We start from the raw sequence: 25,832 nt of genomic DNA, 5'->3' as shown, positions 1-25,832 counted from the left end.
TATCATTTGTGTGTTCACTGAAGTAGCACTTCAAATTTCTTTCAATAACTTTTCATTTCCATTTGCAACTTGGCTAACTCTTGGGCACAAGAGGTCTAGCTTTTGGCCTGTCTTTGCTTTTGACATATTTTTTTCACTATGTTTAATCATTTCTAGGTTTTGATTTAAAGTGAAAAGACATAAACTTTTCCTTTCACTTGAATATTTAGAGACCATTGTAATGTTATTAACTGACCTAATTACAATATTGTTGTTTCTAAGGGAAAAGGAAGTCCTGCAGAGAGGAAGAGATAAACGAAATCATTCATCAGTGTTGGAACACATACAATATTTATTTATTTATTTATTTACTTTGAGACAGAGTCTCGCTCTGTCTCCCGGGCAAGAGTGCAGTGGCACAATCTCAGCTCACTGCAACCTCCGCCTCCTCAATTCAAGCAATTCTCCTGCCTCAGCCTCCTGAGTAGCTGGGATTACAGGTGCCCACCGCCATGTTCAGCTAATTTTTGTCTTTTTAGTAGAGACAGGATTTCATCATGTTGGCCAGGCTGGCCTTTAGCTCCTGATCTCAAGTGATCTGCCCACCTCAGCCCCACAAAGTTCTGGGATTACAGGCGTGAGCCACTGTGCCCGGTCAATATTTATTGAATTAGTTCATCATCTTATATGGCCACAGTTCATGGCACCCCAAAACAATCTTAATAGTTACAACATAGATCACTGATCATAAATCACTATCACAGATATGATAATAATAAAAATGTTTGAAATATTGAAACAATTACCAAAATGTGACACAGTACATGCTGTTGGAAAAATGTTGCCTACAGATTTGTTCAACACAGGGTTGCCACAAACCATAAATCTGCACAGTACATGATATCTGCAAAGCACAATAAAGTGAATCACGATAAAAGAGCATATACCTGTAATGACATATATTTACTACATAGTCTGATATGGAATATTTTTCACTGCCTTAGAAATCCTCTGTTCTCTCTTTATTTATCCCTCTCTCTCCACTCCTTTCTGTCAACCCCTGATCTTTTTATTATCTCTGTAACTGTGTTTTTAATAAGGTCTTGTAGCTGAAATCATGCAGTTTGTAGCCTTTCCAGAGTGTATGCCTTTCCAGAGTGTACTTTCCAGAGTGTAGACTTTCCAGAGTGTACTTTCTCTCAGTAACATGCATTTAAGTTTCTTTCATGTCTATTCAATGCTTCATAGCTAACTTCATTTTAGTATTGAATAACATTCCATTGCCTGGATATACCACAGTTTATTTATTCATTTAGCTACCAAAGGGCATCTTGGTTGCTTTAATGTTTTGGCAATTATAAATAAAGCTGCTCCACATGTCTATGTGCAAACATAACACACACAACACAACACAACTGTGCAAGGCCACAGTTGTTGAGTTGTGTGATAAGAATATGTATAGTTTTATACGAAACTGCCACTCTTCCAAAATAGCAGTACCAATATGCTTTCCCATTACTGATTAATGAGAGTTCGTGTTTCTCCACATCCTTATAGCATTTTTTATTGTCAGTGTTTTAGATTTTGGCCATTCTATTTTGTATGTAACAATATCTCACTGGTGTTTTAATTTGCAATTTTTAAATAACATATGATGCCCCAAATCTTCTCACTGCTTACTTGCTACTTGTACGTCCCTAGTGAGGTGTCTGTGTCTGTTCGGGTCTTTTTCTCATTTTTTAATCAGTTTGTTAATGGTCTTATTGTTGAGTTTTAGGAGTTCTTTGTATACTTTTAATAAGATTTCTTTATCAGATATGCCTTTTGCAAATAATGTCTCCTAGACTGCTGCTTGTCTTCTTTTTCTCTTGGTATTGTCTTTTGAAGAGAAGATTTTTCTTAATTTTAAGGAGCTCTAGGTGATTATGCCTTCTTTTCATGGATTGTGCATTTCATGATTGTGCTTGTGAGGATGTGAAGCAACAGATACTGTCATTCATTTCTGGTTGGAAAGCAAATCAGTACTGCTCACTTAGTTTTTCTCCTGTGTCATCTTCTAGAAGTTTGATAGTTTTACATTTACATACAGTAGTCTATGATCTGTTTTGACTTAATTTTTTGAATGGTATAAGGGCTGTCTAGATTCATTTTTTTTTGCGTGAATGTCTAATTATTTCAGCATCATTCTTAAGACTATCTTTGCTTCATTGCATTGCCTTTACTGTTTTTTTCAAAGATCAATTGACTATATTTATTTTGGTCTATGTCTGGGATCTCTATTATGTTCCATTGATCTATTTGTCTCTATTTTCTCCAGTACCATACAGTGTTTATTACTGTATGTTTATAGTAAGTCTTGAAGTGGAGAGTGTCAGTCCTCTAGCTTTGTTCTTCTCCTTCAATATTGGATTGTCTATTTTGGCTCTTTTGTCTCTCTATGTAAACTTTAGAAACATTTTCTTGTTTTAAATTTAATCATGGTTATATTGAGTATATAGGTCATATTGGAAGGGATAAACATCTTGAAAATATCGAAATTTCCTATCCATGAGAATGGAATAGCTCCCCAATTATTTAGTTCTTCTTTAATATCTTTCACCAGGGTTTTATCATTTCCTTGATAAAGATCTTCTACATATTTTGTTAGATTTACATCTAAGTATTTCATTTTGGGGTGCTCACATAAATGGTAATGTGTTTTTAATTTCAAATTCCACTTGTTCATTTTTGGTATATAAGAAAGCAATTGACATTTGTGTATTGATCTGTATCCTCCAACTTTGCTATAATTGCTTATTAGTTCCACTAGCTTTTTGTTGATTCTTTCCACTTTTCTATACAGAAAATAATGTCATCTGTGAACAAAGGCACTTTTATTTATTCCTTTAAAATCCGTATATCTTCTATTTCTTTTTTTGTCTTATTGTATTAGTCATTATGTCATTATGATACTGAAAAGCAGTGGTGAAAGGGAAGATTCTTGACATGTTCCTGATCTTAGTGGGAATACTTTGAGTTTGTCACCATTAAGTATGATATTAGCTATAGGTTTTATTGTAGATGTTCTTTATCAAGTTGTGAACATTATCCTCTATTCTTAATTTGCTGAAAGTTTTTATAATGAATCATGACTGGTATTGACTTTTGAAAAAAAATTTCTGCATCTATTGATATGTTCATGTGTTTTTTCTTCTTTAGCCTGTTGATATGATAGATTACATTAACCGATTTTTGAATATTGAACCAGCCTTGCATACCTGGGATAAATAACCATTATCTTTTAAATTATTTTTAAAGATAATTAAGATTAAAGCCAGAAATCAATAATTCATGAAAAAGATACAATGTATAAAGGTCATTGAGAAGTAGAATAAGACAGTTATTAAAACTAAAGCAACAATGGGCCAGGTGTGGTGGCTCATGCCTGTAATCCCAGCACTTTGGGAGGCCAAAGGGGGCACATCATGAGGTCAGGAGTTCGAGACCAGCCTGACCAACATGGGGTAAAACCCTGTCTCTACTAAAAATACAAAAAAATTAGCTGGTCATGATGCTGCACACCTGTAATCCCAGCTACTCAGGAGGCTGAGGCAGGAGAATCACTTGAATCCGGAAGGCAGAGGTTGCAGTAAGCCAAGATCACGCCACTGCACTCCAGCCTAGGCGATAGAGCGAGACTCCGTCTCAAAAAAACAAAACAAAACAAACAAACAAAAAAACAAAAAGCAAACAAGCAAACAAAAAACCTAAAGCAACAGATTATCCTGTTTTATAGGATAGCATGTGACAGTAAATAATATTAGTAATTCTTAATTATTTCAAGAGTATGCATGTGTGTACAAACATGTATATACATAGGCATGTGTACATGTGTACATGCATGTGTGTGTACATGTATATGTGTATATATGTTAACATAATTCATACTCTTTACTCATGACAGAAATTTTACTGTCTATACAGAGACTCGACAGTACTTATAGACTCAATGCCCCTTCTTTGAGAAAACACATATGTATACAAGGATTCAAGGACTTCTTGGAATAAGCCTAAATTCTACCATGGCTGGAAAAACACATTGAAATCAATAAATCAAATAATAATTCATTACATCATAGATCATAATTGGAGACTAATAACAATACCTTGTCTCTGATTATTTTGGCAATCTTAATATACACACCAAATTATCAATTGGTAAAGGCACTTATTTTGTAAGTGAGGACAGTCTAGAGAATATGTTAAATAAGTAGCAATAGGTATATACATTTATACATGATAACATATTTATAAAGATTTTTTGTAATCTTTTGTCTCCAAACATTTCTGCAATTGGAGCTTATGACTCAGAGACATGTATTAAAAACAACACTAGACTGGCCTTTAGGTGACTTGTATCAGTCTTCCCTCTGAAACTTATGAGTCTTCAACTGAGCCACTTTCAGGCTTGGTTATCTCAAATGTAAAATAAGAAGATTGAATCTAATGATTCCTAAAACACTTCTATGTTGACTATTCAATAAGCTCATGATTTTGTGTAATTACCTTCCCTCTCACACCTAATTCATTATGATGATTAAAAAAGCAAGTAGTATGGTGTCACAGATCCGGGTTCAAATAACAGCATTTATTTTGTAGAAAGTAGTGTCTTTTGTAGTAGACACATATTTATTAATTTTCTACATTTAGTTCATTTTGCTTTTCCCCCTCCCCAATGAAATTTAAATAATCTTCAAAGCAAAACTGTAACAAGTGCACCAGGGTGGTATCTGTTATCTTTAAACCTACTTAAAAACAACAACCACAACAACAAAACACTAGTTGGTTTTTAGGAAAAATGAGGCAATTTTTTCCGTTCTTTTCACTGTGATCTTTGTGTGTGCCTATGTATGTATCTATCTCCTCTCATTCTCTCCTAGAGAGCAAGAGACAATGTGCTTTTTATTTTCTCTAATGATTTATTTACCTTCAGCAATATACAGAATTCACTCTCTAAATTCACTTTATATCCATTCAAGTATTTTCCCCATTTTAAATAATATTTCAGGTGATATTGATCTGCTTGAATGACTTATATAAACCTTTGTACGTTGTGAATATACACTGTAAATTTATATCATGTTAACCAATTAAATATGGCCAATCTTATTCAATCTAAAATAATAGACACTGAACACTTTGTCAAAAAGTTAATTTTTTATTATAATGTAATTAGAAAATGTATTTCAACTTACAATGACTTCTTTCAATAACATGTATTAATGATGATGATGTACATCATATTTAAGATGAAATTGATAAATGATTTAGTATTATTCAATTAGAATGATGCCACTGTAATCTAACATTAATCCAAATTTTTCTTGATTTCCTGAATCCTCTCTTTAAAAAGTTAATTACTCAGTATTGACTTACTATCCTAATTAACTGTACACTAAATAATTTAAAGGACCTTAAAATAATTACCAGGCAAAGAGTTTGCATAATTGGTCACAATTTATTGACAATAATTATTGTTATTTTTTTAATGATAACTTGATATATGCAGTAGAAAAAGCTGGAATGAGCAGAGTTTTATCATATATTCCCTCCAGTCCAAGAAAATAGCCTATGAAGTTAAGGAGGCATATTCTTTCATTCAGACCACAGGGGTACTATTTTAATAAATTGCCACTTCAATGTGCAAAATAATGCCCCAATGGACTGGAAGCGAAGACTTGCTTCTGAAAGTCTAATTTGCACTATGGGAGCAGTTTACTCACCTGACAAGCGCTGACCTGATGGATCATATTCTAAAATGCCAGCAGATTTATGCAAGTATAATTGATAGCAAATGCAAGCTGCAAAAGACCACTTTTTTTTTTCACTTCCCACATTAGGTTCCTAATTCACCAGTGTATGATTTCACAAAGCAGACACCTTATTAGGGCACAGGGACTTTGTATGACATTATAACTCAACAGCTATTTTCAGGATTTATTATGTGATATGACTCAATTTTTAAAAAAATCAGTTCAGGTGTTGGCACTTAAGACAAATTAAGTTTCTGACAAGCCATTCTCCTTTTTTAATATACTGTTGCATGATGAACATTTTACAAAATAGAGAAAATATGACACATTAAAAAGCAATACAGAATCTTGTTAAAAATCCTAAGAACAGATTTTGTTTTAAAAAAAGGCCTTTAGAAACAATTTTAGACTTCGCCAAAATGGTGACAAGTGCTGGATCATTAACACCGTTCCAGCTCTCTGGAGAAGAAGTGCCATTAGTATCAATTTTCTAATGTGCCTGATAAGGCATTTTAGTGTAATATTAAATATACTTTTTGACACATTCTTTTGGGGCCATTTTAGAAAATGCAAATGAGAGCATCCAATGAAAGATATAATAGGTAACTCCAGTCAAGGCTGTTGAAAAGTTTGGGCTGGTCCGAGGGGACGATTGAAAAGGAAGAGAGCTATTCAGAAGGCAATGAAAGGCAAGGCTGGAAAGGTGGATGGTTCTCTGCTTTCATTTAACCCGGGCTTAAACCCTGCTTTTCTTTTTAATAAACCTTCTCAAAGTTTTCTTATTCAACATACTATGCGAATTCAAGTGATTGGCTGAATGATAGTATTTTCAAGATTTAAAGGAACTTATAAACCATTTAGTTACAAGCTCTTCTAATTAAAGGTGAAGAAACTAAATCAAGGAGAAGAAAGGAAACAAGAAAAATATTATATAGATAGATATTAGCAGAACCAGATTAGGAAGTTAGAACAAGGAACCCTTTTCTGTTTCATGAGCCAAATTATCTTTGAAAATAATCAAAATAGTTTACAAATTAACATTTTAAAACATGAGAAATAATTGAGAGAAAAATCTTTATGTTTTAATTGAGAAGATCCTATAATTTTTATTTCATTTATCTGGAAACCCCATTCAAAGGACACAAAGAATGACATTGTTACCTACTTTCTTCTACTTTTCCAACAGTGCTTTTGGGAATAATGTACTTTTGGAATCTAGTGAGCTTTTACTAAACTTTTTTAAACTTCATCTAATGGAATCATATTTTGGAATTTAAAAGTAACATTTCTATTTTGGAGAACATTTAATCCATAATTGGTCAGTGATAAAAGCAAAAATGAATCAATTTCACCATTCAGTAACAAAAAATCAACGCTAGAGACAACTCAGAATAGGATGTAGAGGAAGTAGCATCTACAGGGAATAGAGGGGAGCCTTTTCCTTGCTCCTCCGTGAATTTTAGGGTGAGAATGCACTATATGGGGGAAGCAAGAAGCTCTAAATACATTCTCTGATTTCTACTCTGTGGGTCCCAGAATGGGAAAGCATGCTATCTAGGCTGAGGAGAAACCTGAAATTAAGAAAGATTTATGATCTATCTATCTATCTATCTATCTATCTATCTATCTATCTATCTATTATCTATCTATCATCTATCTATCTATCTATCTATCTATCTATCTATCTATCTATCTGCCTAACTATCTATCTATCTATGAATGATAACCAAAAGTCATCTTTTGGTTTGGGGACCTGAAAAGAGATTGTGATGGAGGCTGGCCACATGTATCATGAGTGCTTATAAAATGGCAATAACAGAGAGAAATGTCCATGAATGAAGCTGTGGTATGCTGCTGGCTCTCTCCTTGCTGTATGCTGCAAGGGATCTAGAGGTAGTCACATGCCCAGGGGAAGGGACGGATAGGTAATTAGAGAACGGATGGGCCAGTAGAGGATGGTGGTTACATTAAACACATTATGTTATTCACCAATTTACAACTGAAAGTAAATGCTGAGAGTGACATACCCCAAATGTGGATGTGAGCATGGGATTACCAAAGTCCAGTTATGACATATCACACTGGCCTGTCACCAGTCCAGAGATGGCAAAGATGCTTGTATGGATGAAAGGACACCAGATGCTCCTTGCTCTACTGCTCTTATGCCCACACCCAATTCTTCATCAACCTTAAAAAGAGAAGGGGGAGTGGAAGTAGGAGAACTAAAAATTCACCCATAAGAGAACACTCAAAGTGAAAGACACCTTTTTTACATTTAATTTATACTTTTATTTTGAGGCACCCTGTTTTAATTTTTTACAAAATTATTCTATTACTTCTTAGTCGAATGTAACTTCATAAAAAGATCAGATTAATTATAGATAAAAAAGAAGCTATATTATCTTTGCACATTTGAGATATACTGGAGTGCACATTTTCAATCTTGCAATCCAGTATAGTATATAGATAAGATGAATACAGGTCAAAGACACATTCAAAAGAATAGTAATTTTAGGTCAGGAAAAAGAAAGAAGGATATACATTTACTCTTGCACAGCTCACAAGTCTCCTGCAACAATATAACAATTTCTAGAAAAGCAGAAAATTCTCACCCATTGACAAAATAGTTTGTGGAATTGCTGAAAGTTAGAAACCATATGATGTAGAAAACCTCGGAGGAACTAACAACTTGACAAAGCAAACAACAAACAAACAAAATGCAAATCTGGCTATGCATTCAATGAGGCAGAAGGGATACAGAGATAAGAATGACTCATTGGGCAATTGGATGCAGAAAAACAATATAAGAAGCCTCCTTCTTTTCTTATAATGTCCTTACCCCTGGACCAAGGCAAAGTGCTTGAATCAGAGGATGAGTCCACTGACCTAGCTGAAAGTGACTCCTCCAAGGAGATTAGAACTTTCCGTGCAGATGAACAATCATCTCTACTCCCAATGTCTTAATGGCGTAATAGTTTAAGGACTACAGGTATTTATTCATAGACTGTTTTTGAGAGCACATGTTTATAGGCTGTTAAACAGACTGTTTTAATTAAAGAAATGTGAATCCACATGAGTGTTTGTTGAAAAACAATATGATGCAAGTGGAGCACTAAAGACAGAAACAGATGAACCAATAATTTTTAAAAATAATAATAAATGTAGTAAATACAAAAATACTCTGACTTTAATTAACTTAGACTTCATTGGGAGGATACTAAAGTCATAAAATAAATGATATCTATAATAAAAGAAAAGCAAGTATAAAATCTTGAAATAAAATACAGGGTCGAAAGGAACTAAATGGATAAGCTGAAGAATAGAATAAACTCCACTGAAGAACAAATTTTTATGTCTTAAAGATTAAGCTAAAGGGCTCTTTTAGGAAGACTGGCAAAAGAACAAGGGGGTTCTTCCTCTTATAATACCATGGCAGTCTAGACATTCTGAAAGAACTTTTCATTTTTAATATGCAGATAAAAATAAATCATAAAATTAAAATTCATATATGGCTGGGCTTGGAAGAAAATAAGAAAATTCCCAGAGATAATAAAAAAGAGTATCAGGATAACACCAGAGTGGTTAAAAAAAATGAAGCTAGGGTTTCCCTAGAACACATCAAGGAACATAGAGCCCAGGGAATTAACATTTGTGCCCTGGACAATAGTAGAAGAGGCCTTGAGTTTATTCAAAGGAAGGAAGCTTAACTTAATATATAAGCCAAAATTTGGAACACACTGAAGAGCTATATCCTTAAAGTAGTAAACAACAAAACAAAACAAAACAAGCAAAACTGTGGCTGGAAACCAAGGGAACTATTGAGGAAACCAGGCTCTGTATGCCATTTCTAGGTGGAATAATAAAACTAATTGTTTACCTTGGGAATTTGAAGCCTTAAGCCTGTGCACACACTGGAATATGATTTTATTTTGCATTAGTTAAGCAGCCTGAGAAACATCAAGTTGAGAAATTGACTAAAGTATTTCAAAGTCAGTAGGACCACTCTGGTGCCTGCCAAAAGCAGTTACAAATACTTTCTGAAGAGTAGAGTTCTCATTCCAGGTCTCTCAAGATTCTCCAAGATTGAGTTTCACAAAACATGAGCTCCTAATAAAATGGTATCAAACTCAAGAAGAAACATGCTGTCATGAGAAGACAATAAACAAGAGATTTACATTCTGAAAGACCCCAAAATTGCAAAGACAATTTGCAGAACATAAAGTAACAATGCATGCAACAACAACAAAAAAGTTCCATTATATGGATTTGTAGTCCAAAATCACATTATTTATCTTGTGTGGAAAATTCAGGTCAAGATTTATTTTAATATTGGTTAACATTGGCCCAGTAGTTTGATAGATACAAACACAATTCCTCTGGAGAAATGAAGTTTCCAACACAAACTTACATATTCCTTATGATAAAGATGAGAAGAAATGTGTACTCATGATAAAAATGTCCTATGTTTTGAATATTCCTGCATGCTCACTCAAACTTAGACAACCACAAATAAACAAAGAATAATGAATGAAAATTAACAGAAAAAAGTCAGCAGCATCATTTTTCCTAAGATTTCAAATATAGGAATTATAATTAAGGCAAAATAAATAAATATATTATTCAAGTAATGGAAAAGAAAAAAATAGAAAGCGTAGAGGTGTTTATAGTATTCTGTGATGGTAGTTTGTATTTCTGTGGGATCAGTGGTGATATCTCCTTTATCATTTTTTATTGTGTCTATTTGATTCTTCTCTCTTTTCTTCTTTATTAGTCTGGTTAGTGGTCTATCTAGTTTTGTTAATCTTTTCAAAAAACAAGCTCCTGGATTCATTGATTTTTTGAAGGGTTTTTCCTATCTCTATCTCCTTCATTTCTGCTCTGATCTCAGTTATTTCTTGTCTTATGCTAGCTTTGAATTTGTTTGCTCTTGCTTATCTAGTTCTTTTAATTGTGATGTTAGGGTGTCAATGTTAGATCTTTCCCATTTTCTCCTGTGGGCATTTAGTGCTATAAATTTCTCTCTAAACACTGCTTTAGCTGTGTCCCAGAGATTCTGGCACATTGTGTCTTTGTTCTCATTGGTTTCAAAGAACTTACTTATTTCTGCCTAACTTCATTATTTACCCAGTAGTGATTCAAGAGCAGGTTGTTCAGTTTCCATGTAGTGCAGTTTTGAGTGAGTTTCTTAATCCTGAATTCTAATTTGATTGCACTGTGGTCTGAGAGTCTGTTTGTTATGATTTCTGTTCTTTTGCATTTGCTGAGGAGTGTCTTACTTCCAATTATGTGGTCAGTTTTAGAATACATGCCATGTGTTGCTGAGAAGAATGTATATTCTGTTGATTTGGGGTGGGGCATTCTGTAGACGTCTATTAGTTCTGCTTGGTGCAGAGCTGGGTTCGAGTTCTGAATATCCTTGTTAATTTTCTGTCTTGTTGATCTGTCTAATATTGACAGTGGGGTGTTAAAGTCTCCCACTATTAGTGTGTGGGAGTCTAAGTCTCTGTGTAGGTCTCTAAGAACTTGCTTTATGAATCTTGCTGCTCCTGTATTGGGTGAATATATATTTGGGATAGTTAGCTCTTCTTGTTGCATTGATCCCTTTACCATTATGTAAAGCCCTTGTTTGTTTATTTGTTTTTATCTTTGTTGGTTTAAAGTCTGTTTCATTGAAGACTAGGATTGCAACCCCTGATTATTTTTTTGCTTTCCGTTTGCTTAGTAAATAGTCCTCTATCCCTTCATTTTGAGCCTAGAAGAAATGAAGAAATTCCTGGACACATACACCCTCCCAAGGCTAAACCAGGAAAAAGTCAAATCCCTGAATAGACCAATAACAAGTTCTGAAATTAAGGCAGTAATTAATAGCCTATCAACCAAAAAAAAAAGCCCAGGATGAGACAGATTCACAGCCAAATTCTACCAGAGGAACAAACAGGAGCTGGTACCATGCCTTCTGAAACTATTCCAAACAATAAAAAAAGAGGGACTCCTCCCTAACTCATTTTATAAGGCCAGCCTCATCCTGATACCAAAGCCTGGCAGAGACACAACAAAAAAAGAGAATTTCAGGCCAATCTCCTTGAAGAACATCAATGCGACTATCCTCAATAAAATACTGGCAAACCAAATCCAGCAGCATATCAAAAAGCTTATTCACCATGATCAAGTCAGCTTCATCCCTGGAATGTAAGTCTGGTTCAACACACATAAATCAATAAACATAAGCCATCACATAAACAGAACCAATGACAAAAAACACATGATTATCTCAATAGATGCATAAAAGGTCTTCGATAAAATTGAACACCCATTCATGCTAAAAACTCTCAATAAACTAGGTATTGGTGGAACGTAAAATAATAAGAGCTATTTATGAAAAACCCACAGCCAATATCATACTGAATGGACAAAAACTGGAAGCATTCCCTTTGAAAACTAGCACAAGACAAGGATGCCCTCTCTCACCTCTCCTATTCAAGATAGTATTGGGAGTTCTGGCCCTGGCAATAAGGCAAAAGAAAAAAATAAAGGATATGTGAATAGGAAGAGAGTAAGTCAAATTGTCTCTGTTTGCAGATGACATGATTGTATATTTAGAAAACCCCATCATCTCAGCCCCAAATCTCCTTAGGCTGATAAGCAACTTCAGCACAGTCTCAGGATACAAAATCAATGTGCAAAAATCACAAGCATTCTTATACAGCAATAATAGACAAACAGAGAGCCAAATCATGAGTGAACTCCCATTCACAATTGCTACAAAGAGAATAAAATACCTAGGAATACAACTTACAAAGGATGTGAAGGACCTCTTCAAGGAGAACTACAAACCACTGCTCAAGGAAATAAGAGAGGACGCAAACAAATGGAAGAACATTCCATGCTCATGGATAGGAAGAATCAATATGGTGAAAATGGCCATACTGCCCAAAGTAATTTATAGATTCAATGCTATCCCCATCAAGCTACCATTGACTTTCTTCACAGAATTAGAAAAAAACTACCTTAAACTTCATATGGAACCAAAAAAGAGACCTCATAGCCAAGACAATCCTAAGCCAAAAGAACAAAACTGGAGGCATCATGCTACCTGACTTCAAACTATACTCCATGGCTACAGTAACCAAAACAGCATTGTGCTGGTACCAAAACAGGCCTTCGATAAAATTGAACACCCATTCATACTAAAAACTCTCAATAAACTAGGTATTGATGGAAAGTATCTCAAAATAATAAGATATATAAATATATATATATATCTCAGTGGAACAGAACAGAGGCCTCAGAAATAACACCACACATCTACAAATATCGAACATTTGACAAACCTGACAAAATCAAGCAATGGGGAAAGGATTCCCTATTTAATAAATGGTGTTGGGAAAACTGGCTAGCCATGTGCAGAAAACTGAAACTGGACCCCTTCCTTATACCTTATACAAAAATTAACTCAAGATGGATTAAAGAATTAAATGTAAGACCTAAAACCATAAAAACCCTAGAAGAAACCTAGGCAATACCATTCAGGACATAGGCATGGGCAAAGAATTCATGACTAAAACAACAAAAGCAATGGCAAACAAAAGCCAAAATTGACAAAAGAATTCATGACTAAAACAACAAAAGCAATGGCAAACAAAAGCCAAAATTGACAAAAGCTCTTAAACTAAAGAGCTTCTGCACAGCAAAAAAAAAAAAACTATCATCGGAATGAACAGGAAACCTACAGAATGGGATAAAATGTTTGCAATCTACCCATCTGACAAATGGCTAATATCAATAATCTACAAGGAATTTAAACAAATTTACAAGAAAAAACAAACAACCTCATCAAAAAGTGGGCGAAGGACATGAACAGACACTTCTCAAAAGAAGACATTTATGTAGCCAAAAAACATATGAAAAAATGCTCACCATCACTGGCTATCAGAGAAATGCAAATCAAAACCACAATGAGATACCGTCTCACACCAGTTAGAATGGCAATCATTAAAAAGTCAGGAAACAACAGATGCTGGAGAGGATGTGGAGAAATAAGAATGCTTTTATACTGTTGGTGGGAGTGTAAATTAGTTCAACCATTGTGGAAGACAGTATGGTGATTCCTCAAGGATCTAGAACCAGAAATACCATTTGACCCAAGAATCCCATTACTGGATATATACCCAAAGGATTATAAATCATTCTACTATAAAGACACATGCATACCTATGTTTATTGCAGCACTGTTCACAATAGCAAAGACTTGGAACCAACCCAAATGCCCACCAATGATAGACTGGATAAAAAAAATGTCACACATATACACCATGGAATACTATGCAGCCATAAAAAAGAATGAGATCATGTCCTTTGCAGGAACACGGATGTAACCGAAAGCCATCATCCTCTGAAAACTAACACAGGAACAGAAAAACCAAACCCCGCATGTTCTCACTCATCAGTGGGAGACGAACAATGAGAACACATGGACACAGGGAGGGGAACATCACACACTGGGGCCTGTCGGGGGGTTGGGGGCTAGGAGAGGGATAGCATTAGGAGAAATACCTAATGTAGATGACGGGTTGATGGGTGCAGCAAACCACCATGGCACATGTATACCTATGTAACAAACCTTCACATTCTGCACATGTATCCCAGAACTTAAAGTATAATAAAATAAATAAATAAATAAATAGAAAACATGGTGAGTTTTTAAAATTTATTTATTTATTTACTTTTTAGAGATGAAGTCTCACTATGTTTTTCAGGCTGGTCTTGAACTCCTGGCTGCAAGTCATCCTCCTGCCTCTGCCTCTTGAGTAGGTGGGATTATAGGAACAAGCTGTGGTGCCTGGCTCTAGAAGTGTGGTGCTTTAAAAGAAAAATTTCCAGGAGATTTATAAACCTTCCAAAACTATAAAGTGTAATTATTCATTCATCCATACAACTCTTAATGGATATATAATATATGCCTTATATTTATCTAGATCACAGAGCCAGTCATGAACAAAACAGACAAAAACTCCATTCGTGTGTTGATTGCATTCCAGGGCATGTGGGGGTTGGAGGGAGAACAAAAAAAAGCAAAGCAAAACAAAACCAAAGCCATGTATAATACAGTAAGGTGGTAAGCTACACAGTGAAAAATAGATTTGAGAGGAACAATACATAACAATTAGGGAGAGAAGCAATACATCTATAAATTGATCGCTGATGAAAATCTTAAACATAACATTTGGCCAAAGACTTAAAAAAGGCAAAGAGTGAGGAAATGAGATATGAAAATTTATGACTGCATAGATCAGAAGGCCAAATTGACCCTGTGGCATTCTTTTGTGTAGCCTGGGAGCTAATGTTTTTGTTGCTGTTTTTTAATTTTTGTCTAAGGTTTGTAAAACATAAACACAGAATAATTTATGGTAGAGAACCATAGTGGAATACCAAAAATATTTATTATCTGGTTCTTAAAAAATGTTTGCTGACCCTTGACCAGAGGAAAGATATTTTGATAGAGGAAAGAACAAATGAAGAAATATTACAAATGGTACCAGGAAAAGAGTCATCTCATGAGAAAATAAAGAAATTGGGTTTGTATCTCACACTATGCAGAGAAATCAATTTCTAATGGGTTAAATAAAAAAATTTAAAGGTAACACATTAAGCCTTTTAGAACAGAATGTAAGAAAATACATTTATTACTTCAGGATAGAAAGGGACTTCTTAATCTAAAGTAAAATGTGCTAACTGTGAGAAAAAATATTAATAGAACTGACTATATTAAAATTAAGAACTGAGTTTATCAAACTGCAACAAAAAGAAAATTTGAATAAATAAAAAAAGGTAGAAGATATTGGTAACATATTTAAAGCAATCAGGATTTAATCTATTAAATATATTAAGAATTTATAATTATACATAAGAATAAGACAAGCAGCCTAGCACAAACTAGGCAAAAGTCATGAACAAGCATTTGTTCTGATGAGAAAACAGGATTAGCATTTAAAGACATGGAAAGATCTTTGCCCTAATCAATAATACAATAGGGCAAATTAAATCCATAATGAAACACTATTTTTCACAAACTATGTTGACAGAAATTAAGAAATTTTGGTGGAGGATGTGAATCAATGGAAACAGTATGAATTGATATTGAGAGTGTAAAATTAGTACAAATATTTTCAGAAACTATTTTGCTCTTGCCTGTAAAATTGAACATCTGTGAAATCTACAACACTGACGTAGACTCCTGGATCTTTCTTACTTTAATTTCCTCTAGATGCAAACTCTGAATCAAGAATAAGAGTGGTAGTAACCTATTTGAGAATTCATTTCAGGAAACATCAGAAACGCAATGAGAAACTGAGAAAAAGAAGAAAAGTAAGCCAGTAAAGGGTGGATTATAAAGCAAGTTACCACTGTAGGCAATTAAAGCATTATCACACTTTAGTAAACTCTGAGAGGCAGTACACACTAGGGTTATCCCACCTGAGGTGGGGTGAGTGTGCAGCAAGAGGCATTATTTATATACCAAGTTTCGTCAGTCATTGAGTTCTGATCATTAATTGCCAGAACGTCCGACTTGCCAAGAGGCAGAGCATGCTTCAAAAGACAGAGAAATTATTTGGCAAAAGGATACAGCAGCTTGTGTGTGATAGTTGGATCCCCACGGATAGAAAAGGTAAAGGCTGAAGTATACAGAGGTAGCATTAACAGCGCATGTACCAGAGACTATCTCACACATGTGTGAGAATGCAGCAGAATGTTCATAGAAACATTGCTTATGGTGGTTAGCACTCACAAAGGATTCAGATTCTCAAATCACCTAAAAGAATTAGGAATCTTACCCAATATCCAGTTCTACTAGTAATTCATAGATACAATAAATCAAGAAACTATGATGAAGCAGGTGGAGGTTCAGGGCATTGATAGTGGCTGTCCAGATCCTCTAATGATTTTTGAAATAATTGAGTCATACAACATCCACAGAGGGCTTAAAGCAGTATCTACTGCATAAAAGGCACACATCATTTTTGTTTTTAACTAATGACAAAAAGAGCAAACATAAAAATATTAAGTCTCTGATGCTCATGAATCTAGACAAAATAATAAGATAATTTCTGTAAAAACAATTGAAGTTGTAGTAAAATATATATTTGTTTTAACTTTTAAAAGATAAAACCAATATAAAAATATATATTTCAGTTTTTATTTTTTAGTTTACTCCAAAAATTAAATATCATAATTTTCATGATTGTTACTGAAAGTGTTCAAAGTAGCTCATAATTATATAACACTACTAAGTTTTTTCCCACATAAAAATTGAAAAATGCATATTCTCTGTTAATCCCTTTTCTCACCAGTAACTTCTGCTTTTTTTTATTTGGAATATAGACTGATTGAAGTAGCCTAATTTCAAAGTCATGGAGACTATAGTCATGAGTTTGGTCAACATTCTAAGGATATATAATCTGAAATCATTTCAGTATGGGCTGATGAGAAATTTTGACTTCAGTATCTTTTAAGTATAGCAAAATATTACTCAAATAAATTTCAGTGAACAAAGTACCATATGATTAAAAATACAAAGACTAAAAACGTGAACTCTAAGCTTCTTTTCATTTATCTTTGCAGTTCTAAACACAGGAGACAGCAGCTCTGTTTCTCCCTGCTTTATTGCACTTTATGTTTTAGTGCCTGTCGTTTTCATCGTACTTCTTTCAGTTTCTTTCATGACTTTTTGACATAGAACATGAGAGTAATCTATACCTGATGAAGACCCTGCAGAGGAAAGCCATTTCTGTTGAATGAACCACCACATAAAGAAAAGATATTCCAAAGCTGAACTTAAGATCCAAGGCCAGGGTGGAGGGCTGGATTGAGGGGATCATGTCAACAACTCTCTGTTAAACAAGTCTCCACCTCAGCAATCATGAAAATCACTTTCAGGCAGACTTTCCCGGAGATTGTTTATTTGTTCCTTAGGTGTCTTACCTGAATGTTGATGCCTTTTTTTGCCCATTTTCCGTGCTCTCAAAACTTGGTAGTTTTCTTTGTTTCAGATTATTCTGTTAGCCGAGGAGGTTTAAGGCCATTCATTCTGATTTTTTGCATATCCATGACAAATATCTACTTTTTGCTTTGGAAAGGATATTTTGATCTACTCAGTCATAATGAGATACTAAAAAACACTTTTTTTTTTGTAAATTTAGGAGTCTTTCCAGTGCAGTAGACTTCTTTTGGAAGTAGAAGTGAAGCATAATCTTTTTCTGGTTTTTGTGAATATGTTTAGTTACGGAAACTTCATGCTTCCAGCCTCTTAAAAGAGTTATTCTCACCCCTAACCTACTTCTGATCTGTCATTTTCTAAACAGCTGAAGCCTTATGTTTATTTCTATTTTTGTTTTAATTGCCATACATTCTATAGGTTACTAGAATACTAAAGTTATAAATTGTTTGGATTTTCTCATATCTAGACATACCACAATGTTCTTAAATCTAGTACAATCAGAAAACCAAATAACTCATGGTCTCAGAGACCCTTTATATCTTAAGAATTTTAAAATACTAGAAAATGTTATTCCTCAGCACATCATATATTTTAAGGTAGTGGTCCCCAACATTTTTGGACCAGGGACCAGTTCCATAGAATACAATTTTTTTTTCCACTGTGGGTGGAATGGTTTGGATGAAACCAATGGTCTCAGATCATCAGGCATTAGACTCTCATAAGGAGAACACAACCTATATCCCTCACATGTGTGGTTCACAATAAGGTTTGCATTCCTGTGAACATCTAATGCCACCACTAATCTGACAGGAGGCAGAGGTCAGGGGGTAATGTACACTTGCTGGCTGCTCACCTCCTACTGTGCTGCTGGGTTCCTAACAGGCCACAGACAGGTACTGATCTGCAGTCTGGGTGTTGGGGACCCCTGCAAGTTTAAGGTATAATAATGGTTATTGAATGAGCATAATATTACAATATGTTCTTTAATTTGCTCTGGCATAGTTCAATTCCTTCACAAGCTGTATATTCAATACTTAGCAACACATGATATAGAGTAACCTGTTTCCTTCAATATGATTTCCAATTATAACTCAGAATATTCTTTGGAATCATTATATTCTATAATCCTGCCAATTTGCATCATTTACAGTTTTACTTCTCCTTTGGAAGACACAATTCTTTACAAATTCACACTTCATTTGTTGTTTGTAGAAAACAACCATACTGCCAGTAGTATTTTCTGAATTCCTTCTGTAAACTGCTACTTAAATACTGGCGTGGCCAAATGTGCATGGCTTTGGGCAAAGTCAAGATGCACAATATATAGCTTTGTACAAAGTTAAATTAAAATTGTTTATTTTTATATACATGTAAGATGCTAAAATGTTTTCTTGATAGAGAAAAGGAAACCCAATTCTTGTAGTAGATGAACTCAAATTAATTGTCTATAACTATAATATTTTGATGTAAATAGAGATAATGAAAATATTGGATTTAATTTACCAAGAACAATCCAACATATAAAATTGTCTGAATTGTGATTATAATTTATATCCTAAAATATCATAACTGAATGATAATATACTTCTCAATAACAAATATATTAAAATGAATCTTTTTTATTAAAAAATTGTTATAACCCAGTCATGTTGATTTAATGAGTACTAAACAGCATTATTTATTTAGTACTGATTAAATTTAGTATATATATAGTTATATATATCAGCACTAAATTATATAGATATATCAGTATGAAATAATATATCTAAATTATTAAATGTTATATATTATATTAATATTATATATTATATTATATATAATTATATATATAAATTCCTCTAGTTTAAGTTAAACATTAACATCGTAATAGATTGAAAAAATTTAAAAGCCATTGATAAGCAATACATTTTAATGTCACTCTCAAATTATAATCATAACCCTTTGTTCTAATTAATTCAATATCATGTCTCTAAAAATAACCAAACAGAGATAAAGACCTAATAAGTTCTTTTAGATAAAATTGTTTTAAAACCTGGAATTGAGAATATATAATAATATGGAAATTTGGGTAAGCAATGTTTCCTTTTATAAATTTAGAGCTAATGACATTGTTAATATTTACAGATTTACTAATACGTATATAATTGCACTTCATGAAATTGTTTTAAAGAACAATTTGGAAATTTTCATTTTAAAAGTCAAAGAATTCATCACAGTATATTACCTTTTATAAAAAATACTGAAAATTCTACATGGTCTCTATCGGGTGGTACTTATCACCTAGCAAATATTTTAGTTTTTAATGTTCCAATAATATAAAACATTTTATCTTTTTTTCCTTCTCTCCTCTTCCCCTTCTCCTCCTTCATGCTTTTTTTTCCTCTCTTATTCCACCCCATATAACAATGTCTCTTTTTTTAACCTCTCTCTTTCAGTCTCCCTCCAGATTTGCACATGTGTGAACACTTGCACACACACATACATACAGAGATAGAATAGTTAAAAGCACGTTTTGAAGCAACAGTGCTTGCCTTTGAACACTAGCAATGGTTATTGCTAGATGTGTGACACTGGGATAATTACTTAATGACTATCAGCTTTCTCATCTAACACAGAGATAACGGAAAATCTATCTCACATAATTATAATACAATTTGAATGTGCTATGTAAAACATTTAAGTCAGTGCCTGAGACACTGCAAAATCCATTTTTAAAAAGTTTTTTTCCATAACCAACCACCAGATATTGACATATGAAGAAAATTAAAATGGGGTCATATTGACATATGCATCCTTGAAAATCAGGATATCTTCCTGGGTAAGACATTTAAGTTGTAGGTGGGGTATATATGCTATAATGAGTAGCTGGGATGATAGTGAGTAGCTGGGACCTTGAAATCCAAGTTAGCATGATTCAGTCTAATGTACACTGAATTTGTAAATGTTATGCATGTGTATATTTATATATGAACGTGTATAAATAGATGTTGAAGAATAGGAAGGTGCATAAATAGATGTTGTAGGTCTTAAATCTAGATGATCAGAACTGAAATAATGATAGGTTTTAAACTTGGAGAACATACTTAAGAACATGGGAATAATTAAATTTAACTTTGTTATCTTAATATTTAAAGAGTACATCACCATGACTTTAAAAAGAAAAAACAAACAAACAAAAACCTTTTTTACTATTTTGCAGGATTTATTGGCAAGGGTAAGTATTAGACACTGGATTCAATTGTTTTTACAGCTGTGATTTTTCTAAAACAGCATTGGTTCTCACAAGCAAAGTTTTTACTGAATTATTTTACGGTCCTGCAAACCAAAACACTATGGTAAATCTTTTAAGATTGGGTAGGCAAGGTACTGATTATAGCAGACAGTTTTTTGATTTCTTCTTAGGCTACAATGACTCCTATGATTTCTTCCTAGGCTACAACATCTCCTAGAATGTACCTTTGATTGTGTGTAATTTCTAATTCCAACCTTGCAGTAGTTGATTGCAGTAGATAACCTGACCCATATTTAGACTATTACATTCTCTCTTTTTCTTTTTTGAGACACAGTCTTGCTCCGTCTCCCAGGCTGGAGTGCAGTGGCACCATCTTGGCTCATTGCAACCTCCACCTCCCGGGTTCAAGCGATTCTCCTGCCTCAGTCTTCCAAGTAGCTGAAATTACAGGTGTGTGCCACCATGCCCAGCTATTTTTCTGCATTTTTAGTAGAGACAGGGTTTCACCATGTTGGTCAGGCTGGTCTTGAAATTCTGACTTCAAATCATCCGCCTGCCTCAGCCTCCGAAGGTGCTTGAATTACAGGCATGAGCCACCGAACCCGGCCGACTATGACATTCTTTTTCTTAGGAATGTGCAATCTGAACTCAGTTGCTGTTAGTTTCCTTTAGTAGCTAGAACTAAACTGACTTAAATTTAAGAGTTAAGGGGCAAGCATGCGTATGGGGGAGAAGCTGCAGATCCAGCCAGTAGAGAGAAAAGAATAAGGCAAAGAAGCACAGAGAGTAGAAAAGAAAAATAATGTTGCAGACTCAACAAAATGGTGAGAAAATAATTCTTAGAATCCTGGCAGCTTTTAGTCCCTGATCTAAACATTCCTGGCTTATAGTTATTGCAGTCTTGGGATACTGCAAGATACCAGTTGCCTTCTAGCATAATCAATGGTTTTGTTTAAACTAGTAGATTTAAGTACAATAGTAATGAATATCCTATTAAGCTGAATTTATTGCAAGAATTTTTTTCAAATTTGTATACTTTTTGTTACTTGAAATAATAAAAATTAAACTTCTATAACTATCATGTGATAATTATGGAAAATTATATATGCCATATGTAATATATTTGGACAAAATTATAAATCTGTAAATAAAATAATAGCTGATATTTGTTGAAGAGTTATTGTGCATCAGATTCTGTTATTAAACACATTTGGTTGTATTAACACATTTAATTCCTCAATAACCTTATGAGGTAAATATATCACTACTGTTTTATACATGAGGAAATTGTGGTGTCTTGTTCAAGATCAGTCATCTAGTTACAGGCAGAATTTGAGATTGCATCCCAAAAGTCACACCCCAGAGCCCATATTCTTAATCATTATTTGTTGGGCTCAGCTTCCTGTATTTGTCCACTGAATTAAGATTATAATATTTTAAAAATCATATATTCTTAAAAAAACTTTGGACATTTGAGCTGTTACAATCTAGGTGATTTTTATCATTTGTCAAATATAACTATAGACTTGTCAATTTCTTTTTGCAATTCTGTCAATTTTTACATACATTAATAGTATATAATTAGGTATACATAGATTCAGTATTGTTATGACTTACTAGAAAATGGTAATTAAATCTATCAATATTTGATCTCTTTTTTTTATTATTGCATCTTGTATTCCACTATTTTCTTTTGAATTTGTTTTCCTTCTTACTAAAGTACTTTAAATTATTCTTGTAATGAAGATGTGTGAATTATAAAGTCACTCAGTGTTTGAGAATACAGTTACCTGCTTTGGTCAATGAGGGATTCCACGTACAATGGTGGTTCCATAAGATTACAATGGACAGAAAAAATTTCTGTCGAAGTTACACTTTGTAACTGTCATAATTTCATCATGCAACACATTACCTTTCCTGTGGTTAGATACACAAATATCATTGTGTTACAATTGCCTGCAGGATTCAGTACAGAAACATGCTGTACACTTTTGTAACTTAGAGGCAATAGGCTATACCATATAGCCTAGGTTTTTAGTAGGCTATACCGTCTAGGTTTGTTTAAATATATTCTATAATGTTCAAAAAATGACAAAATTGCCTAATGACATGTTTCTCAGAATGTATCTCCATCTTTAAGCGAAGGATGACTGTATTAATTTTACTTTTGTTCTTCAATGGTAATTGAAATGAGTTTAGAAACCAAGACCGAGAGTCACTTTTCTTATTCATTTGGTGTTTTTGTTCATCTGTTGTTGTTGATTGGAAGTATGCTGTTAATTTAACATTTATTTGTCCTTCTAGAATATGCACTTTTCCCATGTAATTTCTATGTGTTCATTTGTCTTTATCACACTTTTTTTTATTTGTACTTCTTATCTCATTCATTAAATATTTTATTTCAGCACACCTCTTTTTTATCAGTGAGAAGTCCTACTTGGATCATTTTTAACTTTACTTTTTCTTAATTCAAACTCTTTAATTTTGTCCTTCTTTCAGTTTAAGAATGTGTTTCATAATGTTTTATTGTTTTATGGTTTGAGATTGCTGAATATCCCATTTCTTCTCTTAACTGACTCTTTTTGTGGTTATTTGGTCCATGCATGTTTTTATGTATTTATTTTTCTTTAATTGTGGGTGGAGTTGACACTTTCCAAGTGAGCCTTGTATGTTTAAAATTGTGAAAGTATGTACATATTACTTCAAAAGTCACCAGATATTTAATACCTCTGGGCTTTTTTGTATAATTTTAGAAGTTATGGATTTCTTTTCAAGCAGGTTGTTTAAACATTTTTTCTGCAGTTTGTTTTCTTTGTGTGGACAAGGATTTGTTTTGTTTTGTGATGTTTTTGTTTTGTTTTGTTTTGTTTGCCCTCTACTCAAAATCCACTATGAAGGTTAAGGTTCCTTGCTGCTGTTCAAGGCTTCTGGATAAAGTTTATTTTATTCTCAGCTGTGGAAAAGATAAAGAAGTCTAATGTCCCTGGCTTTGGTGCCACGCTTAATGCTTAAACATCTCTCAGCCCATAGCCCTCTGGGATAAGTATAGTCTGAATTTAGTTTGGTGTAGCAAAGCATCAGATCTCCCTACCTATTCTTATTTCAATTTGTATCTCAGTTTCTAGCATCTTGTAGGTCCTTAATTTTGTGTACAATTTTATCAGTTAATTATAAAATATGTTCTATGTATTTCATAGGGAATTTCTAAAACTTGGAAAAAACAAGCAGCCCATCCTTTTCAACTGAATCCATCATCTACCAGAAGTCTGTCATTCATATTGTTCTTCAAAATTGTTATTGATTTTAATATAATTTAACTAACCACTGAATTTTCTGATTAAGTCAGAAATGTTAAGTGTTTCTTTTGAATTTTCAAAAAAGTTTAATAAAGTCTTCTACTACTAGTGATAATAATTTATTTCTGTTATAGATGTCTCATTTCTTGGATTATCATGTTGGCTCCAATTCAGAGGAATATGAATTGAAAATAGTACTTATAGATAGCCTTGATTTTTCATTAACATTAAGGATAATTTTAGTATTTTCCCATTAAATATATGATGGATCTTTATTGAGACAGAAGATTTTTTTATTACATTAAAACATGCCTTTTATTATATATTTCTCTTTGGGCTTTCCCCTCACCTTATTAGATATTCTTATGTTTTAAATCTGTTTTCACAAATATATTTATAATGCTATGGTGTTCTTTACTTGTTAGCTATAAATCTATAAATTTGTTGAAATAAATTAATATATTTTCTATTATCAACCAGAGTGTTTGCAGAATAAACTCTACTTAGTCAAAGCATATTCATTTTGTAATAACTAGTAGGATCCATTTACAAGTATTTAAATTGACATTTATTATGTCATAAATTGACATATATGATAATAATTATCCTTATCAGTTGTACTTTTATGTGCATGTGTGCATAATATACATTTGTTTAGAACTTGTGAGTTTTAATTTACATGTTTCATATTTTCAAATATTAATTTATGTATTTGATATATGCATGTATATATAAATATATATTTAAACTATATAAGAGTTGAACTAGTTTAGAGAAAATATATGCAGTATCAGTGAAAGTATGTCATTGCAAGCAATATAAATTTGCTTTGTAAGTATTGAAATATGTTATCATAAAATGTACTTAAAGATCACTGGGCAGTTTGTGAATCTCTAGAAAGAGAACCAGTGTTTGGATTGAAATCCAATAACAATTTTTTAAAAATCATGTAGCAGACTTGTTTCAGTTAAAAAAAATTCTCCCTTACTACTTTAGAAACACTGGATGTGTTTACCTTTTACAACCATCTGTATTTCTGGCAATGTTTTCTTTAGCTTGGTAAAATTTGTGGTTTGTCTATCACTAAGATGCATAAAGTACAGAAAGGGTTCAGTTACTAGGAAGCATAGAGGAAAGACAAATATCTTGGTTATTTTAAATAAATTACTTATAAAAATTATGTAAGCCACTGAAAAAATTACAGTGTGTGATTTAATCATTCTTCTGATGAAAGAATTCTCTTCTTCCTGAGCATAGAAATCAGCAAATTGTATAGACTGGGAAGATCATAAGACCAGAGGCATACTGCTGGTTCCAGGTTTTGGTTTCCATATGGGTTTGTTGCCCAATTTTGTTATATAAGACTCCGTGATTTCCTTAAAGGAATGCTCTGAAAGATGTTTATTCTTTGATGCTGATGCTATAAAGAAACAGATCTACAAGGAAGCCACACTTCCAGGACATTGGAAGCAAGCGGGATGCAATGCAGCTGAGATCCAGGCAGGAGTAGAGGCAAGAGGTAAAATAAATGTCTTGGA

Source organism: Pan troglodytes, chromosome 1, assembly GCF_028858775.2.
Source record: "Pan troglodytes isolate AG18354 chromosome 1, NHGRI_mPanTro3-v2.0_pri, whole genome shotgun sequence".
Classification (NCBI taxonomy): domain Eukaryota; kingdom Metazoa; phylum Chordata; class Mammalia; order Primates; family Hominidae; genus Pan; species Pan troglodytes.
Note: the sequence above shows the minus strand (reverse complement) of the source record.